Below are 24994 nucleotides of genomic sequence, written 5' to 3' on the forward strand. Positions count from 1 at the left end.
TTTCAGGAGTAGAGGATTTCAGGAGTAGAGGATTTCAGGAGTAGAAGATTTCAGGAGTAGAGGATTTCAGGAGTAGAGGATTTCAGGAGTAGAAGATTTCAGGAGTAGAAGATTTCAGGAGTAGAGGATTTCAGGAGTAGAGGATTTCAGCAGTAGAAGATTTCAGGAGTAGAAGATTTCAGGAGTAGATGATTTCAGCAGTAGAGGATTTCAGGAGTAGAGGATTTCAGCAGTAGAAGATTTCAGGAATAGAGGATTCCAGGAGTAGAGGAATTCAGGAGTAGAAGATTTCAGGAGTAGAGGATTTCAGGAGTAGAGGATTTCAGGAGAAGAGGATTTCAGGAGTAGAAGATTTCAGGAGCAGAGGATTTCAGGAGTAGAGGATTTCAGGAGTAGAGGATTTCAGGAGTAGAGGATTTCAGGAGCAGAGGATTTCAGGAATAGAGGATTCCAGGAGTAGAGGAATTCAGGAGTAGAAGATTCCAGGAGTAGAGGATTTCAGGAGCAGAGATTTCAGGAGTAGAGGATTTCAGGAGTAGAAGATTTCAGGAGTAGAGGATTTCAGGAGTCGAAGATTTCAGGAGTAGAGGATTTCTGGAGTAGAGGATTTCAGGAGTAGAGGATTTCAGGAGAAGAGGATTTCAGGAGTAGAAGATTTCAGGAGCAGAGGATTTCTGGAGTAGAGGATTTCAGGAGTAGAGGATTTCAGGAGAAGAGGATTTCAGGAGTAGAAGATTTCAGGAGCAGAGGATTTCAGGAGTAGAAGATTTCAGGAGTATAAGATTTCAGGAGTAGAGGATTTCAGGAGCAGAAGATTTCAGGAGTAGAGGATTTCAGGAGCAGAGGATTTCAGGAGTAGAAGATTTCAGGAGTAGAAGATTTCAGGAGTAGAGGATTTCAGGAGCAGAGGGTTTCAGGAGTAGAAGATTTCAGGAGTAGAAGATTTCAGGAGCAGAGGATTTCAGGAGTATAAGATTTCAGGAGTAGAGGATTTCAGGAGTAGAGGATTTCAGGAGCAGAGGATTTCAGGAGTAGAAGATTTCAGGAGTAGAGGATTTCAGGAGTAGAGGATTTCAGGAGTAGAAGATTTCAGGAGTAGAAGATTTCAGGAGTAGAGATTTCAGGAGTAGAGGATTTCAGGAGCAGAAGATTTCAGGAGTAGAAGATTTCAGGAGTAGAGATTTCAGGAGTAGAGGATTTCAGGAGTAGAGGATTTCAGGAATAGAAGATTCCAGGAGTAGAAGATTTCAGGAGTAGAGGATTCCAGGAGTAGAGGATTCCAGGAGTAGAGGATTTCAGGAGTAGAAGATTTCAGCAGTAGAGGATTTCAGGAGTAGAAGATTTCAGGAGTAGAGATTTCAGGAGTAGAGGATTTCAGGAGTAGAGGATTTCAGGAATAGAAGATTTCAGGAGTAGAGGATTTCAGGAGTAGAAGATTTCAGGAGTAGAGATTTCAGGAGTAGAGGATTTCAGGAGCAGAGGATTTCAGGAATAGAAGATTTCAGGAGTAGAGATTTCAGGAGTAGAGGATTTCAGGAGTAGAGGATTTCAGGAATAGAAGATTCCAGGAGTAGAGGATTTCAGGAATAGAAGATTCCAGGAGTAGAAGATTTCAGCAGTAGAAGATTTCAGGAGTAGAGGATTTCAGGAGTAGAAGATTTCAGGAGTAGAGATTTCAGGAGTAGAGGATTTCAGGAGTAGAGGATTTCAGGAGTAGAAGATTCCAGGAGTAGAGGATTTCAGGAGTAGAAGATTTCAGGAGTAGAAGATTTCAGGAGCAGAGGATTTCAGGAGTAGAGGATTTCAGGAGTAGAAGATTTCAGGAGTAGAGGATTTCAGGAGCAGAGGATTTCAGGAGTAGTGGATTTCAGGAGTAGAGGATTCCAGGAGTAGAGGATTTCAGGAGTAGAGGATTCCAGGAGTAGAGGATTTCAGGAGTACAGGATTTCAGGAGTAGAGGATTTCAGGAGTAGAGGATTTCAGGAGTAGAAGATTTCAGGAGCAGAGGATTTCAGGAGTAGAAGATTTCAGGAGTAGAGGATTTCAGGAGTAGAAGATTTCAGGAGTAGAAGATTTCAGGAGTAGAAGTTTTCAGGAGTACAGGATTTCAGGAGTAGAGGATTTCAGGAGTAGAAGATTTCAGGAGTAGAGGATTTCAGGAGTAGAAGATTCCAGGAGTAGAGGATTTCAGGAGGAGAGGATTCCAGGAGTAGAAGATTTCAGGAGTAGCGATTTCAGGAGAAGAGGATTTCAGGAGTAGAAGATTCCAGGAGTAGAGGATTCAAGGAGTAGAAGATTCCAGGAGTAGAGGATTTCAGGAGTAGAGGATTCCAGGAGTAGAAGATTTCAGGAGTAGAGGATTTCAGGAGTAGAGGATTTCAGGAGTAGAAGATTTCAGGAGCAGAGGATTTCAGGAGCAGAGGATTTCAGGAGTATAAGATTTCAGGAGTAGAGGATTTCAGGAGTAGAAGATTTCAGGAGTAGAGGATTTCAGGAGCAGAGGATTTCAGGAGTAGAAGATTTCAGGAGTAGAAGATTTCAGGAGTAGAGGATTTCAGGAGCAGAGGGTTTCAGGAGTAGAAGATTTCAAGAGTAGAAGATTTCAGGAGCAGAGGATTTCAGGAGTATAAGATTTCAGGAGTAGAGGATTTCAGGAGTAGAGGATTTCAGGAGCAGAGGATTTCAGGAGTAGAAGATTTCAGGAGTCGAGGATTTCAGGAGTAGAGGATTCCAGGAGTAGAGGATTTCAGGAGTAGAGGATTTCAGGAGCAGAGGATTTCAGGAGCAGAGGATTTCAGGAGTAGAAGATTTCAGGAGTAGAAGATCTCAGGAGTAGAGGATTTCAGGTGCAGAGGATTTCAGGAGTAGAAGATTTCAGGGAGTAGAAGATTTCAGGAGTAGAGGATTTCAGGAGTAGAGGATTTCAGGAGTAGAGGAATTCAGGAGTAGAGGATTTCAGGAGTAGAGGATTTCAGGAGTAGAAGATTTCAGGAGTAGAGGATTTCAGGAGCAGAGGATTTCAGGAGTAGAGGATTTCAGGAGTAGAAGATTTCAGGAGTAGAGGATTTCAGGAGTAGAGGATTTCAGGAGTAGAGGATTTCAGGAGTAGAGGATTTCAGGAGTAGAGGATTTCAGGAGTAGAGGATTTCAGGAGTAGAAGATTTCAGGAGTAGAGGATTTCAGGAGTAGAGGATTTCAGGAGTAGAGGATTTCAGGAGTAGAGGATTTCAGGAGTAGAGGATTTCAGGAGTAGAAGATTCCAGGAGTAGAGGATTTCAGGAGTAGAGGATTTCAGGAGTAGAGATTTCAGGAGTGGAGGATTTCAGGAGTAGAAGATTCCAGGAGTAGAAGATTTCAGGAGTAGAGGATTTCAGGAGTAGAGGATTTCAGGAGTAGAGGATTTCAGGAGTAGAAGATTTCAGGAGTAGAGGATTTCAGGAGTAGAGGATTTCAGGAGTAGAAGATTCCAGGAGTAGAGGATTTCAGGAGTAGAGATTTCAGGAGTAGAGGATTTCAGGAGTAGAGATTTCAGGAGTAGAGGATTTCAGGAGTAGAGATTTCAGGAGCAGAAGATTTCAGGAGTAGAGATTTCAGGAGTAGAGGATTTCAGGAGTAGAGGATTTCAGGAGTAGAAGATTTCAGGAGTAGAAGATTTCAGGAGTAGAGGATTTCAGGAGTAGAAGATTTCAGGAGTAGAGGATTTCAGGAGTAGAGGATTTCAGGAGCAGAGGATTTCAGGAGTAGAAGATTCCAGGAGTAGAGGATTTCAGGAGTAGAGGATTTCAGGAGTAGAAGATTTCAGGAGCAGAGGATTTCAGGAGTAGAGGATTTCAGGAGTAGAGGATTTCAGGAGTAGAGGATTTCAGGAGTAGAAGATTTCAGGAGTAGAGGATTTCAGGAGTAGAGGATTTCAGGAGTAGAAGATTCCAGGAGTAGAGGATTTCAGGAGTAGAGATTTCAGGAGTAGAGGATTTCAGGAGAAGAGATTTCAGGAGTAGAGGATTTCAGGAGTAGAGATTTCAGGAGCAGAAGATTTCAGGAGTAGAGATTTCAGGAGCAGAGGATTTCAGGAGTAGAGGATTTCAGGAGTAGAAGATTTCAGGAGTAGAAGATTTCAGGAGTAGAGATTTCAGGAGTAGAGGATTTCAGGAGTAGAAGATTTCAGGAGTAGAGGATTTCAGGAGTAGAGGATTTCAGGAGCAGAGGATTTCAGGAGTAGAAGATTCCAGGAGTAGAGGATTTCAGGAGTAGAGGATTTCAGGAGTAGAAGATTTCAGGAGCAGAGGATTTCAGGAGTACAGATTTCAGGAGTAGAGGATTTCAGGAGCAGAGGATTTCAGGAGTAGAAGATTTCAGGAGTAGAGGATTTCAGGAGTAGAGGATTTCAGGAGTAGAAGATTTCAGGAGTAGAAGATTTCAGGAGCAGAGATTTCAGGAGTAGAGGATTTCAGGAGCAGAAGATTTCAGGAGTGGAAGATTTCAGGAGTAGAGATTTCATGATTAGAGGATTTCAGGAGTAGAGGATTTCAGGAATAGAAGATTCCAGGAGTAGAAGATTTCAGGAGTAGAGGATTCCAGGAGTAGAGGATTCCAGGAGTAGAGGATTTCAGGAGTAGAAGATTTCAGCAGTAGAGGATTTCAGGAGTAGAAGATTTCAGGAGTAGAGATTTCAGGAGTAGAGGATTTCAGGAGTAGAGGATTTCAGGAATAGAAGATTCCAGGAGTAGAGGATTTCAGGAGTAGAAGATTTCAGGAGTAGAGATTTCAGGAGTAGAGGATTTCAGGAGTAGAGGATTTCAGGAATAGAAGATTTCAGGAGTAGAGATTTCAGGAGTAGAGGATTTCAGGAGTAGAGGATTTCAGGAATAGAAGATTCCAGGAGTAGAGGATTTCAGGAATAGAAGATTCCAGGAGTAGAAGATTTCAGCAGCAGAAGATTTCAGGAGTAGAGGATTTCAGGAGTAGAAGATTTCAGGAGTAGAGGATTTCAGGAGTAGAGGATTCCAGGAGTAGAGGATTCCAGGAGTAGAGGATTTCAGGAGTAGAAGATTTCAGGAGTAGAAGATTTCAGGAGTAGAAGATTTCAGGAGCAGAGGATTTCAGGAGTAGAGGATTTCAGGAGTAGAAGATTTCAGGAGTAGAGGATTTCAGGAGCAGAGGATTTCAGGAGTAGAGGATTTCAGGAGTAGAGGATTCCAGGAGTAGAGGATTTCAGGAGTAGAGGATTCCAGGAGTAGAGGATTTCAGGAGTAGAGGATTTCAGGAGTAGAGGATTTCAGGAGTCGAGGATTTCAGGAGTAGAAGATTTCAGGAGTAGAGGATTTCAGGAGTAGAAGATTTCAGGAGTAGAGGATTTCAGGAGTAGAAGATTTCAGGAGTAGAGGATTTCAGGAGTAGAAGATTCCAGGAGTAGAGGATTCCAGGAGTAGAGGATTCCAGGAGTAGAGGATTTCAGGAGTAGAGGATTTCAGGAGTAGAAGATTCCAGGAGTAGAGGATTCCAGGAGTAGAGGATTCGAGGAGTAGAGGATTTCAGGAGTAGAAGATTTCAGGAGTAGAAGTTTTCAGGAGTACAGGATTTCAGGAGTAGAGGATTTCAGGAGTAGAAGATTTCAGGAGTAGAGGATTTCAGGAGTAGAAGATTCCAGGAGTAGAGGATTTCAGGAGTAGAGGATTCCAGGAGTAGAAGATTTCAGGAGTAGCGATTTCAGGAGAAGAGGATTTCAGGAGTAGAAGATTCCAGGAGTAGAGGATTCCAGGAGTAGAAGATTCCAGGAGTAGAGGATTTCAGGAGTAGAGGATTCCAGGAGTAGAAGATTTCAGGAGTAGAGGATTTCAGGAGTAGAGGATTTCAGGAGTAGAAGATTTCAGGAGCAGAGGATTTCAGGAGCAGAGGATTTCAGGAGTATAAGATTTCAGGAGTAGAGGATTTCAGGAGTAGAAGATTTCAGGAGTAGAGGATTTCAGGAGCAGAGGATTTCAGGAGTAGAAGATTTCAGGAGTAGAAGATTTCAGGAGTAGAGGATTTCAGGAGCAGAGGGTTTCAGGAGTAGAAGATTTCAGGAGTAGAAGATTTCAGGAGCAGAGGATTTCAGGAGTATAAGATTTCAGGAGTAGAGGATTTCAGGAGTAGAGGATTTCAGGAGCAGAGGATTTCAGGAGTAGAAGATTTCAGGAGTAGAGGATTTCAGGAGTAGAGGATTTCAGGAGTAGAAGATTTCAGGAGTAGAAGATTTCAGGAGTAGAGATTTCAGGAGTAGAAGATTTCAGGAGTAGAAGATTTCAGGAGTAGAGATTTCAGGAGCAGAGGATTTCAGGAGCAGAAGATTTCAGGAGTAGAAGATTTCAGGAGTAGAGATTTCAGGAGTAGAGGATTTCAGGAGTAGAGGATTTCAGGAATAGAATATTCCAGGAGTAGAAGATTTCAGGAGTAGAGGATTCCAGGAGTAGAGGATTCCAGGAGTAGAGGATTTCAGGAGTAGAAGATTTCAGCAGTAGAGGATTTCAGGAGTAGAAGATTTCAGGAGTTGAGATTTCAGGAGTAGAGGATTTCAGGAGTAGAGGATTTCAGGAATAGAAGATTCCAGGAGTAGAGGATTTCAGGAGTAGAAGATTTCAGGAGTAGAGATTTCAGGAGTAGAGGATTTCAGGAGTAGAGGATTTCAGGAATAGAAGATTTCAGGAGTAGAGATTTCAGGAGTAGAGGATTTCAGGAGTAGAGGATTTCAGGAATAGAAGATTCCAGGAGTAGAAGGTTTCAGCAGTAGAAGATTTCAGGAGTAGAGGATATCAGGAGTAGAAGATTTCAGGAGTAGAGATTTCAGGAGTAGAGGATTTCAGGAGTAGAGGATTTCAGGAGTAGAAGATTCCAGGAGTAGAGGATTTCAGGAGTAGAAGATTTCAGGAGTAGAAGATTTCAGGAGCAGAGGATTTCAGGAGTAGAGGATTTCAGGAGTAGAAGATTTCAGGAGTAGAGGATTTCAGGAGCAGAGGATTTCAGGAGTAGAGGATTTCAGGAGTAGAGGATTCCAGGAGTAGAGGATTTCAGGAGTAGAGGATTCCAGGAGTAGAGGATTTCAGGAGTAGAGGATTTCAGGAGTAGAGGATTTCAGGAGTAGAAGATTTCAGGAGTAGAGGATTTCAGGAGTAGAAGATTTCAGGAGTAGAGGATTTCGGGAGTAGAAGATTTCAGGAGTAGAGGATTTCAGGAGTAGAGGATTCCAGGAGTAGAGGATTTCAGGAGTAGAGGATTCCAGGAGTAGAGGATTTCAGGAGTAGAGGATTTCAGGAGTAGAAGATTTCAGGAGTAGAGGATTCCAGGAGTAGAGGATTTCAGGAGTAGAAGATTTCAGGAGTAGAAGTTTTCAGGAGTACAGGATTTCAGGAGTAGAGGATTTCAGGAGTAGAAGATTTCAGGAGTAGAGGATTTCAGGAGTAGAAGATTCCAGGAGTAGAGGATTTCAGGAGTAGAGGATTCCAGGAGTAGAAGATTTCAGGAGTAGCGATTTCAGGAGAAGAGGATTTCAGGAGTAGAAGATTCCAGGAGTAGAGGATTCCAGGAGTAGAGGATTTCAGGAGTAGAGGATTCCAGGAGTAGAAGATTTCAGGAGTAGAGGATTTCAGGAGTAGAGGATTTCAGGAGTAGAAGATTTCAGGAGTAGAGGATTTCAGGAGTAGAGGATTTCAGGAGTAGAGGATTTCAGGAGTAGAGGATTTCAGGAGTAGAAGATTTCAGGAGTAGAGGATTTCAGGAGTAGAGGATTTCAGGAGTAGAAGATTTCAGGAGTAGAGGATTTCAGGAGTAGAGGATTTCAGGAGTAGAGGATTTCAGGAGTAGAGGATTTCAGGAGTAGAGGATTTCAGGAGTAGAAGATTCCAGGAGTAGAGGATTTCAGGAGTAGAGGATTTCAGGAGTAGAGATTTCAGGAGTAGAGTATTTCAGGAGTAGAAGATTCCAGGAGTAGAAGATTTCAGGAGCAGAGGATTTCAGGAGTAGAGGATTTCAGGAGTAGAGGATTTCAGGAGTAGAAGATTTCAGGAGTAGAGGATTTCAGGAGTAGAGGATTTCAGGAGTAGAAGATTCCAGGAGTAGAGGATTTCAGGAGTAGAGGATTTCAGGAGTAGAGATTTCAGGAGTAGAGGATTTCAGGAGTAGAGATTTCAGGAGCAGAAGATTTCAGGAGTAGAGATTTCAGGAGTAGAGGATTTCAGGAGTAGAGGATTTCAGGAGTAGAAGATTTCAGGAGTAGAAGATTTCAGGAGTAGAGATTTCAGGAGTAGAGGATTTCAGGAGTAGAAGATTTCAGGAGTAGAGGATTTCAGGAGTAGAGGATTTCAGGAGCAGAGGATTTCAGGAGTAGAAGATTCCAGGAGTAGAGGATTTCAGGAGTAGAGGATTTCAGGAGTAGAAGATTTCAGGAGCAGAGGATTTCAGGAGTAGAGGATTTCAGGAGTAGAGGATTTCAGGAGTAGAGGATTTCAGGAGTAGAATATTTCAGGAGTAGAAGATTTCAGGAGCAGAGGATTTCAGGAGCAGAGGATTTCAGGAGTATAAGATTTCAGGAGTAGAGGATTTCAGGAGTAGAAGATTTCAGGAGTAGAGGATTTCAGGAGCAGAGGATTTCAGGAGTAGAAGATTTCAGGAGTAGAAGATTTCAGGAGTAGAGGATTTCAGGAGCAGAGGGTTTCAGGAGTAGAAGATTTCAGGAGTAGAAGATTTCAGGAGCAGAGGATTTCAGGAGTATAAGATTTCAGGAGTAGAGGATTTCAGGAGTAGAGGATTTCAGGAGCAGAGGATTTCAGGAGTAGAAGATTTCAGGAGTAGAGGATTTCAGGAGTAGAGGATTTCAGGAGTAGAAGATTTCAGGAGTAGAAGATTTCAGGAGTAGAGATTTCAGGAGTAGAAGATTTCAGGAGTAGAAGATTTCAGGAGTAGAGATTTCAGGAGCAGAGGATTTCAGGAGCAGAAGATTTCAGGAGTAGAAGATTTCAGGAGTAGAGATTTCAGGAGTAGAGGATTTCAGGAGTAGAGGATTTCAGGAATAGAATATTCCAGGAGTAGAAGATTTCAGGAGTAGAGGATTCCAGGAGTAGAGGATTCCAGGAGTAGAGGATTTCAGGAGTAGAAGATTTCAGCAGTAGAGGATTTCAGGAGTAGAAGATTTCAGGAGTTGAGATTTCAGGAGTAGAGGATTTCAGGAGTAGAGGATTTCAGGAATAGAAGATTCCAGGAGTAGAGGATTTCAGGAGTAGAAGATTTCAGGAGTAGAGATTTCAGGAGTAGAGGATTTCAGGAGTAGAGGATTTCAGGAATAGAAGATTTCAGGAGTAGAGATTTCAGGAGTAGAGGATTTCAGGAGTAGAGGATTTCAGGAATAGAAGATTCCAGGAGTAGAAGGTTTCAGCAGTAGAAGATTTCAGGAGTAGAGGATATCAGGAGTAGAAGATTTCAGGAGTAGAGATTTCAGGAGTAGAGGATTTCAGGAGTAGAGGATTTCAGGAGTAGAAGATTCCAGGAGTAGAGGATTTCAGGAGTAGAAGATTTCAGGAGTAGAAGATTTCAGGAGCAGAGGATTTCAGGAGTAGAGGATTTCAGGAGTAGAAGATTTCAGGAGTAGAGGATTTCAGGAGCAGAGGATTTCAGGAGTAGAGGATTTCAGGAGTAGAGGATTCCAGGAGTAGAGGATTTCAGGAGTAGAGGATTCCAGGAGTAGAGGATTTCAGGAGTAGAGGATTTCAGGAGTAGAGGATTTCAGGAGTAGAAGATTTCAGGAGTAGAGGATTTCAGGAGTAGAAGATTTCAGGAGTAGAGGATTTCAGGAGTAGAAGATTTCAGGAGTAGAGGATTTCAGGAGTAGAGGATTCCAGGAGTAGAGGATTTCAGGAGTAGAGGATTCCAGGAGTAGAGGATTTCAGGAGTAGAGGATTTCAGGAGTAGAAGATTCCAGGAGTAGAGGATTTCAGGAGTAGAGGATTCCAGGAGTAGAGGATTTCAGGAGTAGAAGATTTCAGGAGTAGAAGTTTTCAGGAGTACAGGATTTCAGGAGTAGAGGATTTCAGGAGTAGAAGATTTCAGGAGTAGAGGATTTCAGGAGTAGAAGATTCCAGGAGTAGAGGATTTCAGGAGTAGAGGATTCCAGGAGTAGAAGATTTCAGGAGTAGCGATTTCAGGAGAAGAGGATTTCAGGAGTAGAAGATTCCAGGAGTAGAGGATTCCAGGAGTAGAGGATTTCAGGAGTAGAGGATTCCAGGAGTAGAAGATTTCAGGAGTAGAGGATTTCAGGAGTAGAGGATTTCAGGAGTAGAAGATTTCAGGAGTAGAGGATTTCAGGAGTAGAGGATTTCAGGAGTAGAGGATTTCAGGAGTAGAAGATTTCAGGAGTAGAGGATTTCAGGAGTAGAGGATTTCAGGAGTAGAAGATTTCAGGAGTAGAGGATTTCAGGAGTAGAGGATTTCAGGAGTAGAGGATTTCAGGAGTAGAGGATTTCAGGAGTAGAGGATTTCAGGAGTAGAAGATTCCAGGAGTAGAGGATTTCAGGAGTAGAGGATTTCAGGAGTAGAGATTTCAGGAGTAGAGTATTTCAGGAGTAGAAGATTCCAGGAGTAGAAGATTTCAGGAGCAGAGGATTTCAGGAGTAGAGGATTTCAGGAGTAGAGGATTTCAGGAGTAGAAGATTTCAGGAGTAGAGGATTTCAGGAGTAGAGGATTTCAGGAGTAGAAGATTCCAGGAGTAGAGGATTTCAGGAGTAGAGGATTTCAGGAGTAGAGATTTCAGGAGTAGAGGATTTCAGGAGTAGAGATTTCAGGAGCAGAAGATTTCAGGAGTAGAGGATTTCAGGAGTAGAGGATTTCAGGAGTAGAAGATTTCAGGAGTAGAAGATTTCAGGAGTAGAGATTTCAGGAGTAGAGGATTTCAGGAGTAGAAGATTTCAGGAGTAGAGGATTTCAGGAGTAGAGGATTTCAGGAGCAGAGGATTTCAGGAGTAGAAGATTCCAGGAGTAGAGGATTTCAGGAGTAGAGGATTTCAGGAGTAGAAGATTTCAGGAGCAGAGGATTTCAGGAGTAGAGGATTTCAGGAGTAGAGGATTTCAGGAGTAGAGGATTTCAGGAGTAGAATATTTCAGGAGTAGAGATTTCAGGAGTAGAGGATTTCAGGAGTAGAAGATTTCAGGAGTAGAAGATTCCAGGAGTAGAGGATTTCAGGAGTAGAGGATTCCAGGAGTAAAAGATTTCAGGAGTAGAGGATTTCAGGAGTAGAAGATTTCAGGAGTAGAGATTTCAGGAGTAGAGAATTTCAGGAGTAGAAGATTTCAGGAGTAGAGGATTTCAGGAGTAGAGGATTTCAGGAGCAGAGGATTTCAGGAGTAGAAGATTCCAGGAGTAGAAGATTTCAGGAGTAGAGGATTTCAGGAGTAGAGGATTTCAGGAGTAGAAGATTTCAGGAGCAGAGGATTTCAGGAGTAGAGGATTTCAGGAGTAGAGGATTTCAGGAGTAGAGGATTTCAGGAGTAGAAGATTTCAGCAGTAGAGATATCAGGAGTAGAGGATTTCAGGAGTAGAGGATTTCAGGAGTAGAGGATTTCAGGAGTAGAGGATTTCAGGAGCAGAGGATTTCAGGAGCAGAGGATTTCAGGAGCAGAAGATTTCAGGGGTAGAAGATTTCAGGAGTAGAGATTTCAGGAGTAGAGGATTCCAGGAGTAGAGGATTTCAGGAGTAGAGGATTCCAGGAGTAGAGGATTTCAGGAGTAGAGGATTTCAGGAGTAGAGGATTTCAGGAGTAGAAGATTTCAGGAGTAGAGGATTTCAGGAGTAGAAGATTTCAGGAGTAGAGGATTTCAGGAGTAGAAGATTTCAGGAGTAGAGGATTTCAGGAGTAGAGGATTCCAGGAGTAGAGGATTTCAGGAGTAGAGGATTCCAGGAGTAGAGGATTTCAGGAGTAGAGGATTTCAGGAGTAGAAGATTCCAGGAGTAGAGGATTTCAGGAGTAGAGGATTCCAGGAGTAGAGGATTTCAGGAGTAGAAGATTTCAGCAGTAGAAGTTTTCAGGAGTAGAGGATTTCAGGAGTAGAGGATTCCAGGAGTAGAAGATTTCAGGAGTAGAAGATTCCAGGAGTAGAGGATTTCAGGAGTAGAGGATTCCAGGAGTAGAAGATTTCAGGAGTAGCGATTTCAGGAGTAGAGGATTTCAGGAGTAGAAGATTCCAGGAGTAGAGGATTCCAGGAGTAGAAGATTCCAGGAGTAGAGGATTTCAGGAGTAGAGGATTCCAGGAGTAGAAGATTTCAGGAGTAGAGGATTCCAGGAGTAGAAGATTTCAGGAGTAGAGGATTTCAGGAGTAGAAGATTTCAGGAGTAGAGGATTTCAGGAGTAGAGGATTTCAGGAGTAGAGGATTTCAGGAGTAGAGGATTTCAGGAGTAGAAGATTTCAGGAGTAGAGGATTTCAGGAGTAGAGGATTTCAGGAGTAGAAGATTTCAGGAGTAGAAGATTTCAGGAGTAGAGGATTTCAGGAGTAGAGGATTTCAGGAGTAGAGGATTTCAGCAGTAGAAGATTTCAGGAGTAGAAGATTTCAGGAGTAGATGATTTCAGCAGTAGAGGATTTCAGGAGTAGAGGATTTCAGCAGTAGAAGATTTCAGGAATAGAGGATTCCAGGAGTAGAGGAATTCAGGAGTAGAAGATTTCAGGAGTAGAGGATTTCAGGAGTAGAGGATTTCAGGAGAAGAGGATTTCAGGAGTAGAAGATTTCAGGAGCAGAGGATTTCAGGAGTAGAGGATTTCAGGAGTAGAGGATTTCAGGAGTAGAGGATTTCAGGAGCAGAGGATTTCAGGAATAGAGGATTCCAGGAGTAGAGGAATTCAGGAGTAGAAGATTCCAGGAGTAGAGGATTTCAGGAGCAGAGATTTCAGGAGTAGAGGATTTCAGGAGTAGAAGATTTCAGGAGTAGAGGATTTCAGGAGTCGAAGATTTCAGGAGTAGAGGATTTCTGGAGTAGAGGATTTCAGGAGTAGAGGATTTCAGGAGAAGAGGATTTCAGGAGTAGAAGATTTCAGGAGCAGAGGATTTCTGGAGTAGAGGATTTCAGGAGTAGAGGATTTCAGGAGAAGAGGATTTCAGGAGTAGAAGATTTCAGGAGCAGAGGATTTCAGGAGTAAAAGATTTCAGGAGTATAAGATTTCAGGAGTAGAGGATTTCAGGAGCAGAAGATTTCAGGAGTAGAGGATTTCAGGAGCAGAGGATTTCAGGAGTAGAAGATTTCAGGAGTAGAAGATTTCAGGAGTAGAGGATTTCAGGAGCAGAGGGTTTCAGGAGTAGAAGATTTCAGGAGTAGAAGATTTCAGGAGCAGAGGATTTCAGGAGTATAAGATTTCAGGAGTAGAGGATTTCAGGAGTAGAGGATTTCAGGAGCAGAGGATTTCAGGAGTAGAAGATTTCAGGAGTAGAGGATTTCAGGAGTAGAGGATTTCAGGAGTAGAAGATTTCAGGAGTAGAAGATTTCAGGAGTAGAGATTTCAGGAGTAGAGGATTTCAGGAGCAGAAGATTTCAGGAGTAGAAGATTTCAGGAGTAGAGATTTCAGGAGTAGAGGATTTCAGGAGTAGAGGATTTCAGGAATAGAAGATTCCAGGAGTAGAAGATTTCAGGAGTAGAGGATTCCAGGAGTAGAGGATTCCAGGAGTAGAGGATTTCAGGAGTAGAAGATTTCAGCAGTAGAGGATTTCAGGAGTAGAAGATTTCAGGAGTAGAGATTTCAGGAGTAGAGGATTTCAGGAGTAGAGGATTTCAGGAATAGAAGATTCCAGGAGTAGAGGATTTCAGGAGTAGAAGATTTCAGGAGTAGAGATTTCAGGAGTAGAGGATTTCAGGAGCAGAGGATTTCAGGAATAGAAGATTTCAGGAGTAGAGATTTCAGGAGTAGAGGATTTCAGGAGTAGAGGATTTCAGGAATAGAAGATTCCAGGAGTAGAGGATTTCAGGAATAGAAGATTCCAGGAGTAGAAGATTTCAGCAGTAGAAGATTTCAGGAGTAGAGGATTTCAGGAGTAGAAGATTTCAGGAGTAGAGATTTCAGGAGTAAAGGATTTCAGGAGTAGAGGATTTCAGGAGTAGAAGATTCCAGGAGTAGAGGATTTCAGGAGTAGAAGATTTCAGGAGTAGAAGATTTCAGGAGCAGAGGATTTCAGGAGTAGAGGATTTCAGGAGTAGAAGATTTCAGGAGTAGAGGATTTCAGGAGCAGAGGATTTCAGGAGTAGTGGATTTCAGGAGTAGAGGATTCCAGGAGTAGAGGATTTCAGGAGTAGAGGATTCCAGGAGTAGAGGATTTCAGGAGTACAGGATTTCAGGAGTAGAGGATTTCAGGAGTAGAGGATTTCAGGAGTAGAAGATTTCAGGAGCAGAGGATTTCAGGAGTAGAAGATTTCAGGAGTAGAGGATTTCAGGAGTAGAAGATTTCAGGAGTAGAAGATTTCAGGAGTAGAAGTTTTCAGGAGTACAGGATTTCAGGAGTAGAGGATTTCAGGAGTAGAAGATTTCAGGAGTAGAGGATTTCAGGAGTAGAAGATTCCAGGAGTAGAGGATTTCAGGAGGAGAGGATTCCAGGAGTAGAAGATTTCAGGAGTAGCGATTTCAGGAGAAGAGGATTTCAGGAGTAGAAGATTCCAGGAGTAGAGGATTCCAGGAGTAGAAGATTCCAGGAGTAGAGGATTTCAGGAGTAGAGGATTCCAGGAGTAGAAGATTTCAGGAGTAGAGGATTTCAGGAGTAGAGGATTTCAGGAGTAGAAGATTTCAGGAGCAGAGGATTTCAGGAGCAGAGGATTTCAGGAGTATAAGATTTCAGGAGTAGAGGATTTCAGGAGTAGAAGATTTCAGGAGTAGAGGATTTCAGGAGCAGAGGATTTCAGGAGTAGAAGATTTCAGGAGTAGAAGATTTCAGGAGTAGAGGATTTCAGGAGCAGAGGGTTTCAGGAGTAGAAGATTTCAGGAGCAGAGGATTTCAGGAGTATAAGATTTCAGGAGTAGAGGATTTCAGGAGTAGAGGATTTCAGGAGCAGAGGATTTCAGGAGTAGAAGATTTCAGGAGTCGAGGATTTCAGGAGTAGAGGATTCCAGGAGTAGAGGATTTCAGGAGTAGAGGATTTCAGGAGCAGAGGATTTCAGGAGTAGAAGATTTCAGGAGTAGAAGATCTCAGGAGTAGAGGATTTCAGGTGCAGAGGATTTCAGGAGTAGAAGATTTCAGGGAGTAGAAGATTTCAGGAGTAGAGGATTTCAGGAGTAGAGGATTTCAGGAGTAGAGGAATTCAGGAGTAGAGGATTTCAGGAGTAGAGGATTTCAGGAGTAGAGGATTTCAGGAGTAGAGGATTTCAGGAGTAGAGGATTTCAGGAGTAGAAGATTCCAGGAGTAGAGGATTTCAGGAGTAGAGGATTTCAGGAGTAGAGGATTCCAGGAGCAGAAGATTTCAGGAGTAGAGGATTCCAGGAGTAGAGGATTCCAGGAGTAGAGGATTTCAGGAGTAGAGGATTCCAGGAGCAGAGGATTTCAGGAGTAGAGGATTTCAGGAGTAGAAGATGCCAGGAGTAGAGGATTCCAGGAGTAGAGGATTTCAGGAGTAGAAGATTTCAGGAGTAGAGGATTTCAGGAGTAGAGGATTTCAGGAGTAGAGGATTTCAGGAGTAGAAGATTTCAGGAGTAGAGGATTTCAGGAGTAGAGGATTTCAGGAGTAGAGGATTTCAGGAGTAGAAGATTTCAGGAGTAGAGGATTTCAGGAGCAGAGGATTTCAGGAGTAGAGGATTTCAGGAGTAGAAGATTTCAGGAGTAGAGGATTTCAGGAGTAGAGGATTTCAGGAGTAGAGGATTTCAGGAGTAGAGGATTTCAGGAGTAGAGGATTTCAGGAGTAGAGGATTTCAGGAGTAGAAGATTTCAGGAGTAGAGGATTTCAGGAGTAGAGGATTTCAGGAGTAGAGGATTTCAGGAGTAGAAGATTTCAGGAGTAGAGGATTTCAGGAGTAGAGGATTTCAGGAGTAGAAGATTCCAGGAGTAGAGGATTTCAGGAGTAGAGGATTTCAGGAGTAGAGATTTCAGGAGTGGAGGATTTCAGGAGTAGAAGATTCCAGGAGTAGAAGATTTCAGGAGTAGAGGATTTCAGGAGTAGAGGATTTCAGGAGTAGAAGATTTCAGGAGTAGAGGATTTCAGGAGTAGAGGATTTCAGGAGTAGAAGATTCCAGGAGTAGAGGATTTCAGGAGTAGAGATTTCAGGAGTAGAGGATTTCAGGAGTAGAGATTTCAGGAGTAGAGGATTTCAGGAGTAGAGATTTCAGGAGCAGAAGATTTCAGGAGTAGAGATTTCAGGAGTAGAGGATTTCAGGAGTAGAGGATTTCAGGAGTAGAAGATTTCAGGAGTAGAAGATTTCAGGAGTAGAGGATTTCAGGAGTAGAAGATTTCAGGAGTAGAGGATTTCAGGAGTAGAGGATTTCAGGAGCAGAGGATTTCAGGAGTAGAAGATTCCAGGAGTAGAGGATTTCAGGAGTAGAGGATTTCAGGAGTAGAAGATTTCAGGAGCAGAGGATTTCAGGAGTAGAGATTTCAGGAGTAGAGGATTTCAGGAGTAGAAGATTTCAGGAGTAGAAGATTCCAGGAGTAGAGGATTTCAGGAGTAGAGGATTCCAAGAGTAAAAGATTTCAGGAGTAGAGGATTTCAGGAGTAGAAGATTTCAGGAGTAGAGATTTCAGGAGTAGAGGATTTCAGGAGTAGAAGATTTCAGGAGTAGAGGATTTCAGGAGCAGAGGATTTCAGGAGCAGAGGATTTCAGGAGTAGAAGATTTCAGGAGTAGAGGATTTCAGGAGTAGAGGATTTCAGGAGTAGAAGATTTCAGGAGCAGAGGATTTCAGGAGTAGAGGATTTCAGGAGTAGAGGATTTCAGGAGTAGAGGATTTCAGGAGTAGAGGATTTCAGGAGTAGAAGATTTCAGGAGTTGAGATATCAGGAGTAGAGGATTTCAGGAGTAGAGGATTTCAGGAGTAGAAGATTCCAGGAGTAGAGGATTTCAGGAGTAGAGGATTCCAGGAGTAAAAGATTTGAGCAGTAGAAGATTTCAGGAGTAGAGGATTCCAGGAGTAGAGGATTTCAGGAGTAGAAGATTTCAGGAGTAGAGATTTCAGGAGTAGAGGATTTCAGGAGTAGAAGATTTCAGGAGTAGAAGATTTCAGGAGTAGAGGATTTCAGGAGAAGAGGATTTCAGGAGTAGAAGATTTCTGGAGTAGAGGATTTCAGGAGTAGAGGATTTCAGGAGAAGAGGATTTCAGGAGTAGAAGATTTCAGGAGCAGAGGATTTCTGGAGTCGAGGATTTCAGGAGTAGAGGATTTCAGGAGAAGAGGATTTCAGGAGTAGAAGATTTCAGGAGCAGAGGATTTCAGGAGTAGAAGATTTCAGGAGTAGAGTATTTCAGGAGTAGAGGATTTCAGGAGTAGAAGATTTCAGGAGCAGAGGATTTCAGGAGCAGAGGATTTCAGGAGTAGAAGATTTCAGGAGTAGAAGATTTCAGGAGTAGAAGATTTCAGGAGTAGAAGATTTCAGGAGTAGAGGATTTCAGGAGCAGAGGGTTTCAGGAGTAGAAGATTTCAGGAGTAGAAGATTTCAGGAGCAGAGGATTTCAGGAGTATAAGATTTCAGGAGTAGAGGATTTCAGGAGTAGAGGATTTCAGGAGCAGAGGATTTCAGGAGTAGAAGATTTCAGGAGTAGAGGATTTCAGGAGTAGAGGATTTCAGGAGTAGAAGATTTCAGGAGTAGAAGATTTCAGGAGTAGAGATTTCAGGAGTAGAGGATTTCAGGAGCAGAAGATTTCAGGAGTAGAAGATTTCAGGAGTAGAGATTTCAGGAGTAGAGGATTTCAGGAGTAGAGGATTTCAGGAATAGAAGATTCCAGGAGTAGAAGATTTCAGGAGTAGAGGATTCCAGGAGTAGAGGATTCCAGGAGTAGAGGATTTCAGGAGTAGAAGATTTCAGCAGTAGAGGATTTCAGGAGTAGAAGATTTCAGGAGTAGAAGATTTCAGGAGTAGAAGTTTTCAGGAGTACAGGATTTCAGGAGTAGAGGATTTCAGGAGTAGAAGATTTCAGGAGTAGAGGATTTCAGGAGTAGAAGATTCCAGGAGTAGAGGATTTCAGGAGGAGAGGATTCCAGGAGTAGAAGATTTCAGGAGTAGCGATTTCAGGAGAAGAGGATTTCAGGAGTAGAAGATTCCAGGAGTAGAGGATTCCAGGAGTAGAAGATTCCAGGAGTAGAGGATTTCAGGAGTAGAGGATTCCAGGAGTAGAAGATTTCAGGAGTAGAGGATTTCAGGAGTAGAGGATTTCAGGAGTAGAAGATTTCAGGAGCAGAGGATTTCAGGAGCAGAGGATTTCAGGAGTATAAGATTTCAGGAGTAGAGGATTTCAGGAGTAGAAGATTTCAGGAGTAGAGGATTTCAGGAGCAGAGGATTTCAGGAGTAGAAGATTTCAGGAGTAGAAGATTTCAGGAGTAGAGGATTTCAGGAGCAGAGGGTTTCAGGAGTAGAAGATTTCAGGAGTAGAAGATTTCAGGAGCAGAGGATTTCAGGAGTATAAGATTTCAGGAGTAGAGGATTTCAGGAGTAGAGGATTTCAGGAGCAGAGGATTTCAAGCGTAGAAGATTTCAGGAGTCGAGGATTTCAGGAGTAGAGGATTCCAGGAGTAGAGGATTTCAGGAGTAGAGGATTTCAGGAGCAGAGGATTTCAGGAGTAGAAGATTTCAGGAGTAGAAGATCTCAGGAGTAGAGGATTTCAGGTGCAGAGGATTTCAGGAGTAGAAGATTTCAGGGAGTAGAAGATTTCAGGAGTAGAGGATTTCAGGAGTAGAGGATTTCAGGAGTAGAGGAATTCAGGAGTAGAGGATTTCAGGAGTAGAGGATTTCAGGAGTAGAGGATTTCAGGAGTAGAGGATTTCAGGAGTAGAGGATTTCAGGAGCAGAGGATTTCAGGAGTAGAAGATTCCAGGAGTAGAGGATTTCAGGAGTAGAGGATTTCAGGAGTAGAGGATTCCAGGAGCAGAAGATTTCAGGAGTAGAGGATTCCAGGAGTAGAGGATTCCAGGAGTAGAGGATTTCAGGAGTAGAGGATTCCAGGAGCAGAGGATTTCAGGAGTAGAGGATTTCAGGAGTAGAAGATGCCAGGAGTAGAGGATTCCAGGAGTAGAGGATTTCAGGAGTAGAAGATTTCAGGAGTAGAGGATTTCAGGAGTAGAGGATTTCAGGAGTAGAGGATTTCAGGAGTAGAAGATTTCAGGAGTAGAGGATTTCAGGAGTAGAGGATTTCAGGAGTAGAGGATTTCAGGAGTAGAAGATTTCAGGAGTAGAGGATTTCAGGAGCAGAGGATTTCAGGAGTAGAGGATTTCAGGAGTAGAAGATTTCAGGAGTAGAGGATTTCAGGAGTAGAGGATTTCAGGAGTAGAGGATTTCAGGAGTAGAGGATTTCAGGAGTAGAGGATTTCAGGAGTAGAGGATTTCAGGAGTAGAAGATTTCAGGAGTAGAGGATTTCAGGAGTAGAGGATTTCAGGAGTAGAGGATTTCAGGAGTAGAAGATTTCAGGAGTAGAGGATTTCAGGAGTAGAGGATTTCAGGAGTAGAAGATTCCAGGAGTAGAGGATTTCAGGAGTAGAGGATTTCAGGAGTAGAGATTTCAGGAGTGGAGGATTTCAGGAGTAGAAGATTCCAGGAGTAGAAGATTTCAGGAGTAGAGGATTTCAGGAGTAGAGGATTTCAGGAGTAGAAGATTTCAGGAGTAGAGGATTTCAGGAGTAGAGGATTTCAGGAGTAGAAGATTCCAGGAGTAGAGGATTTCAGGAGTAGAGATTTCAGGAGTAGAGGATTTCAGGAGTAGAGATTTCAGGAGTAGAGGATTTCAGGAGTAGAGATTTCAGGAGCAGAAGATTTCAGGAGTAGAGATTTCAGGAGTAGAGGATTTCAGGAGTAGAGGATTTCAGGAGTAGAAGATTTCAGGAGTAGAAGATTTCAGGAGTAGAGGATTTCAGGAGTAGAAGATTTCAGGAGTAGAGGATTTCAGGAGTAGAGGATTTCAGGAGCAGAGGATTTCAGGAGTAGAAGATTCCAGGAGTAGAGGATTTCAGGAGTAGAGGATTTCAGGAGTAGAAGATTTCAGGAGCAGAGGATTTCAGGAGTAGAGATTTCAGGAGTAGAGGATTTCAGGAGTAGAAGATTTCAGGAGTAGAAGATTCCAGGAGTAGAGGATTTCAGGAGTAGAGGATTCCAAGAGTAAAAGATTTCAGGAGTAGAGGATTTCAGGAGTAGAAGATTTCAGGAGTAGAGATTTCAGGAGTAGAGGATTTCAGGAGTAGAAGATTTCAGGAGTAGAGGATTTCAGGAGCAGAGGATTTCAGGAGCAGAGGATTTCAGGAGTAGAAGATTCCAGGAGTAGAAGATTTCAGGAGTAGAGGATTTCAGGAGTAGAGGATTTCAGGAGTAGAAGATTTCAGGAGCAGAGGATTTCAGGAGTAGAGGATTTCAGGAGTAGAGGATTTCAGGAGAAGAGGATTTCAGGAGTAGAGGATTTCAGGAGTAGAAGATTTCAGGAGTAGAGATATCAGGAGTAGAGGATTTCAGGAGTAGAGGATTTCAGGAGTAGAAGATTCCAGGAGTAGAGGATTTCAGGAGTAGAGGATTCCAGGAGTAAAAGATTTGAGCAGTAGAAGATTTCAGGAGTAGAGGATTCCAGGAGTAGAGGATTTCAGGAGTAGAAGATTTCAGGAGTAGAGATTTCAGGAGTAGAGGATTTCAGGAGTAGAAGATTTCAGGAGTAGAAGATTTCAGGAGTAGAGGATTTCAGGAGAAGAGGATTTCAGGAGTAGAAGATTTCTGGAGTAGAGGATTTCAGGAGTAGAGGATTTCAGGAGAAGAGGATTTCAGGAGTAGAAGATTTCAGGAGCAGAGGATTTCTGGAGTCGAGGATTTCAGGAGTAGAGGATTTCAGGAGAAGAGGATTTCAGGAGTAGAAGATTTCAGGAGCAGAGGATTTCAGGAGTAGAAGATTTCAGGAGTAGAGTATTTCAGGAGTAGAGGATTTCAGGAGTAGAAGATTTCAGGAGCAGAGGATTTCAGGAGCAGAGGATTTCAGGAGTAGAAGATTTCAGGAGTAGAAGATTTCAGGAGTAGAGGATTTCAGGAGCAGAGGGTTTCAGGAGTAGAAGATTTCAGGAGTAGAAGATTTCAGGAGTAGAAGATTTCAGGAGTAGAGGATTTCAGGAGCAGAGGGTTTCAGGAGTAGAAGATTTCAGGAGTAGAAGATTTCAGGAGCAGAGGATTTCAGGAGTATAAGATTTCAGGAGTAGAGGATTTCAGGAGTAGAGGATTTCAGGAGCAGAGGATTTCAGGAGTAGAAGATTTCAGGAGTAGAGGATTTCAGGAGTAGAGGATTTCAGGAGTAGAAGATTTCAGGAGTAGAAGATTTCAGGAGTAGAGATTTCAGGAGTAGAGGATTTCAGGAGCAGAAGATTTCAGGAGTAGAAGATTTCAGGAGTAGAGATTTCAGGAGTAGAGGATTTCAGGAGTAGAGGATTTCAGGAATAGAAGATTCCAGGAGTAGAAGATTTCAGGAGTAGAGGATTCCAGGAGTAGAGGATTCCAGGAGTAGAGGATTTCAGGAGTAGAAGATTTCAGCAGTAGAGGATTTCAGGAGTAGAAGATTTCAGGAGTAGAGATTTCAGGAGTAGAGGATTTCAGGAGTAGAGGATTTCAGGAATAGAAGATTCCAGGAGTAGAGGATTTCAGGAGTAGAAGATTTCAGGAGTAGAGATTTCAGGAGTAGAGGATTTCAGGAGCAGAGGATTTCAGGAATAGAAGATTTCAGGAGTAGAGATTTCAGGAGTAGAGGATTTCAGGAGTAGAGGATTTCAGGAATAGAAGATTCCAGGAGTAGAGGATTTCAGGAATAGAAGATTCCAGGAGTAGAAGATTTCAGCAGTAGAAGATTTCAGGAGTAGAGGATTTCAGGAGTAGAAGATTTCAGGAGTAGAGATTTCAGGAGTAGAGGATTTCAGGAGTAGAGGATTTCAGGAGTAGAAGATTCCAGGAGTAGAGGATTTCAGGAGTAGAAGATTTCAGGAGTAGAAGATTTCAGGAGCAGAGGATTTCAGGAGTAGAGGATTTCAGGAGTAGAAGATTTCAGGAGTAGAGGATTTCAGGAGCAGAGGATTTCAGGAGTAGTGGATTTCAGGAGTAGAGGATTCCAGGAGTAGAGGATTTCAGGAGTAGAGGATTCCAGGAGTAGAGGATTTCAGGAGTACAGGATTTCAGGAGTAGAGGATTTCAGGAGTAGAGGATTTCAGGAGTAGAAGATTTCAGGAGTAGAGGATTTCAGGAGTAGAAGATTTCAGGAGTAGAGGATTTCAGGAGTAGAAGATTTCAGGAGTAGAAGATTTCAGGAGTAGAAGGTTTCAGGAGTACAGGATTTCAGGAGTAGAGGATTTCAGGAGTAGAAGATTTCAGGAGTAGAGGATTTCAGGAGTAGAAGATTCCAGGAGTAGAGGATTTCAGGAGGAGAGGATTCCAGGAGTAGAAGATTTCAGGAGTAGCGATTTCAGGAGAAGAGGATTTCAGGAGTAGAAGATTCCAGGAGTAGAGGATTCCAGGAGTAGAAGATTCCAGGAGTAGAGGATTTCAGGAGTAGAGGATTCCAGGAGTAGAAGATTTCAGGAGTAGAGGATTTCAGGAGTAGAGGATTTCAGGAGTAGAAGATTTCAGGAGCAGAGGATTTCAGGAGCAGAGGATTTCAGGAGTATAAGATTTCAGGAGTAGAGGATTTCAGGAGTAGAAGATTTCAGGAGTAGAGGATTTCAGGAGCAGAGGATTTCAGGAGTAGAAGATTTCAGGAGTAGAAGATTTCAGGAGTAGAGGATTTCAGGAGCAGAGGGTTTCAGGAGTAGAAGATTTCAGGAGTAGAAGATTTCAGGAGCAGAGGATTTCAGGAGTAGAGGATTTCAGGAGTAGAAGATTTCAGGAGTAGAGGATTTCAGGAGCAGAGGATTTCAGGAGTAGAGGATTTCAGGAGTAGAAGATTTCAGGAGTAGAGGATTTCAGGAGTAGAGGATTTCAGGAGTAGAGGATTTCAGGAGTAGAGGATTTCAGGAGTAGAGGATTTCAGGAGTAGAGGATTTCAGGAGTAGAAGATTTCAGGAGTAGAGGATTTCAGGAGTAGAGGATTTCAGGAGTAGAGGATTTCAGGAGTAGAAGATTTCAGGAGTAGAGGATTTCAGGAGTAGAGGATTTCAGGAGTAGAAGATTCCAGGAGTAGAGGATTTCAGGAGTAGAGGATTTCAGGAGTAGAGATTTCAGGAGTGGAGGATTTCAGGAGTAGAAGATTCCAGGAGTAGAAGATTTCAGGAGTAGAGGATTTCAGGAGTAGAGGATTTCAGGAGTAGAAGATTTCAGGAGTAGAGGATTTCAGGAGTAGAGGATTTCAGGAGTAGAAGATTCCAGGAGTAGAGGATTTCAGGAGTAGAGATTTCAGGAGTAGAGGATTTCAGGAGTAGAGATTTCAGGAGTAGAGGATTTCAGGAGTAGAGATTTCAGGAGCAGAAGATTTCAGGAGTAGAGATTTCAGGAGTAGAGGATTTCAGGAGTAGAGGATTTCAGGAGTAGAAGATTTCAGGAGTAGAAGATTTCAGGAGTAGAGGATTTCAGGAGTAGAAGATTTCAGGAGTAGAGGATTTCAGGAGTAGAGGATTTCAGGAGCAGAGGATTTCAGGAGTAGAAGATTCCAGGAGTAGAGGATTTCAGGAGTAGAGGATTTCAGGAGTAGAAGATTTCAGGAGCAGAGGATTTCAGGAGTAGAGATTTCAGGAGTAGAGGATTTCAGGAGTAGAAGATTTCAGGAGTAGAAGATTCCAGGAGTAGAGGATTTCAGGAGTAGAGGATTCCAAGAGTAAAAGATTTCAGGAGTAGAGGATTTCAGGAGTAGAAGATTTCAGGAGTAGAGATTTCAGGAGTAGAGGATTTCAGGAGTAGAAGATTTCAGGAGTAGAGGATTTCAGGAGCAGAGGATTTCAGGAGCAGAGGATTTCAGGAGTAGAAGATTCCAGGAGTAGAAGATTTCAGGAGTAGAGGATTTCAGGAGTAGAGGATTTCAGGAGTAGAAGATTTCAGGAGCAGAGGATTTCAGGAGTAGAGGATTTCAGGAGTAGAGGATTTCAGGAGAAGAGGATTTCAGGAGTAGAGGATTTCAGGAGTAGAAGATTTCAGGAGTAGAGATATCAGGAGTAGAGGATTTCAGGAGTAGAGGATTTCAGGAGTAGAAGATTCCAGGAGTAGAGGATTTCAGGAGTAGAGGATTCCAGGAGTAAAAGATTTGAGCAGTAGAAGATTTCAGGAGTAGAGGATTCCAGGAGTAGAGGATTTCAGGAGTAGAAGATTTCAGGAGTAGAGATTTCAGGAGCAGAGGATTTCAGGAGTAGAAGATTTCAGGAGTAGAAGATTTCAGGAGTAGAGGATTTCAGGAGAAGAGGATTTCAGGAGTAGAAGATTTCTGGAGTAGAGGATTTCAGGAGTAGAGGATTTCAGGAGAAGAGGATTTCAGGAGTAGAAGATTTCAGGAGCAGAGGATTTCTGGAGTCGAGGATTTCAGGAGTAGAGGATTTCAGGAGAAGAGGATTTCAGGAGTAGAAGATTTCAGGAGCAGAGGATTTCAGGAGTAGAAGATTTCAGGAGTAGAGTATTTCAGGAGTAGAGGATTTCAGGAGTAGAAGATTTCAGGAGCAGAGGATTTCAGGAGCAGAGGATTTCAGGAGTAGAAGATTTCAGGAGTAGAAGATTTCAGGAGTAGAGGATTTCAGGAGCAGAGGGTTTCAGGAGTAGAAGATTTCAGGAGTAGAAGATTTCAGGAGTAGAAGATTTCAGGAGTAGAGGATTTCAGGAGCAGAGGGTTTCAGGAGTAGAAGATTTCAGGAGTAGAAGATTT

Source organism: Somniosus microcephalus, chromosome 4 (genome assembly GCF_052327205.1).
Source record: "Somniosus microcephalus isolate GS21.2 chromosome 4, FLI_Smic_1.0, whole genome shotgun sequence".
In the NCBI taxonomy this organism is placed as follows: Eukaryota; Metazoa; Chordata; class Chondrichthyes; order Squaliformes; family Somniosidae; genus Somniosus; species Somniosus microcephalus.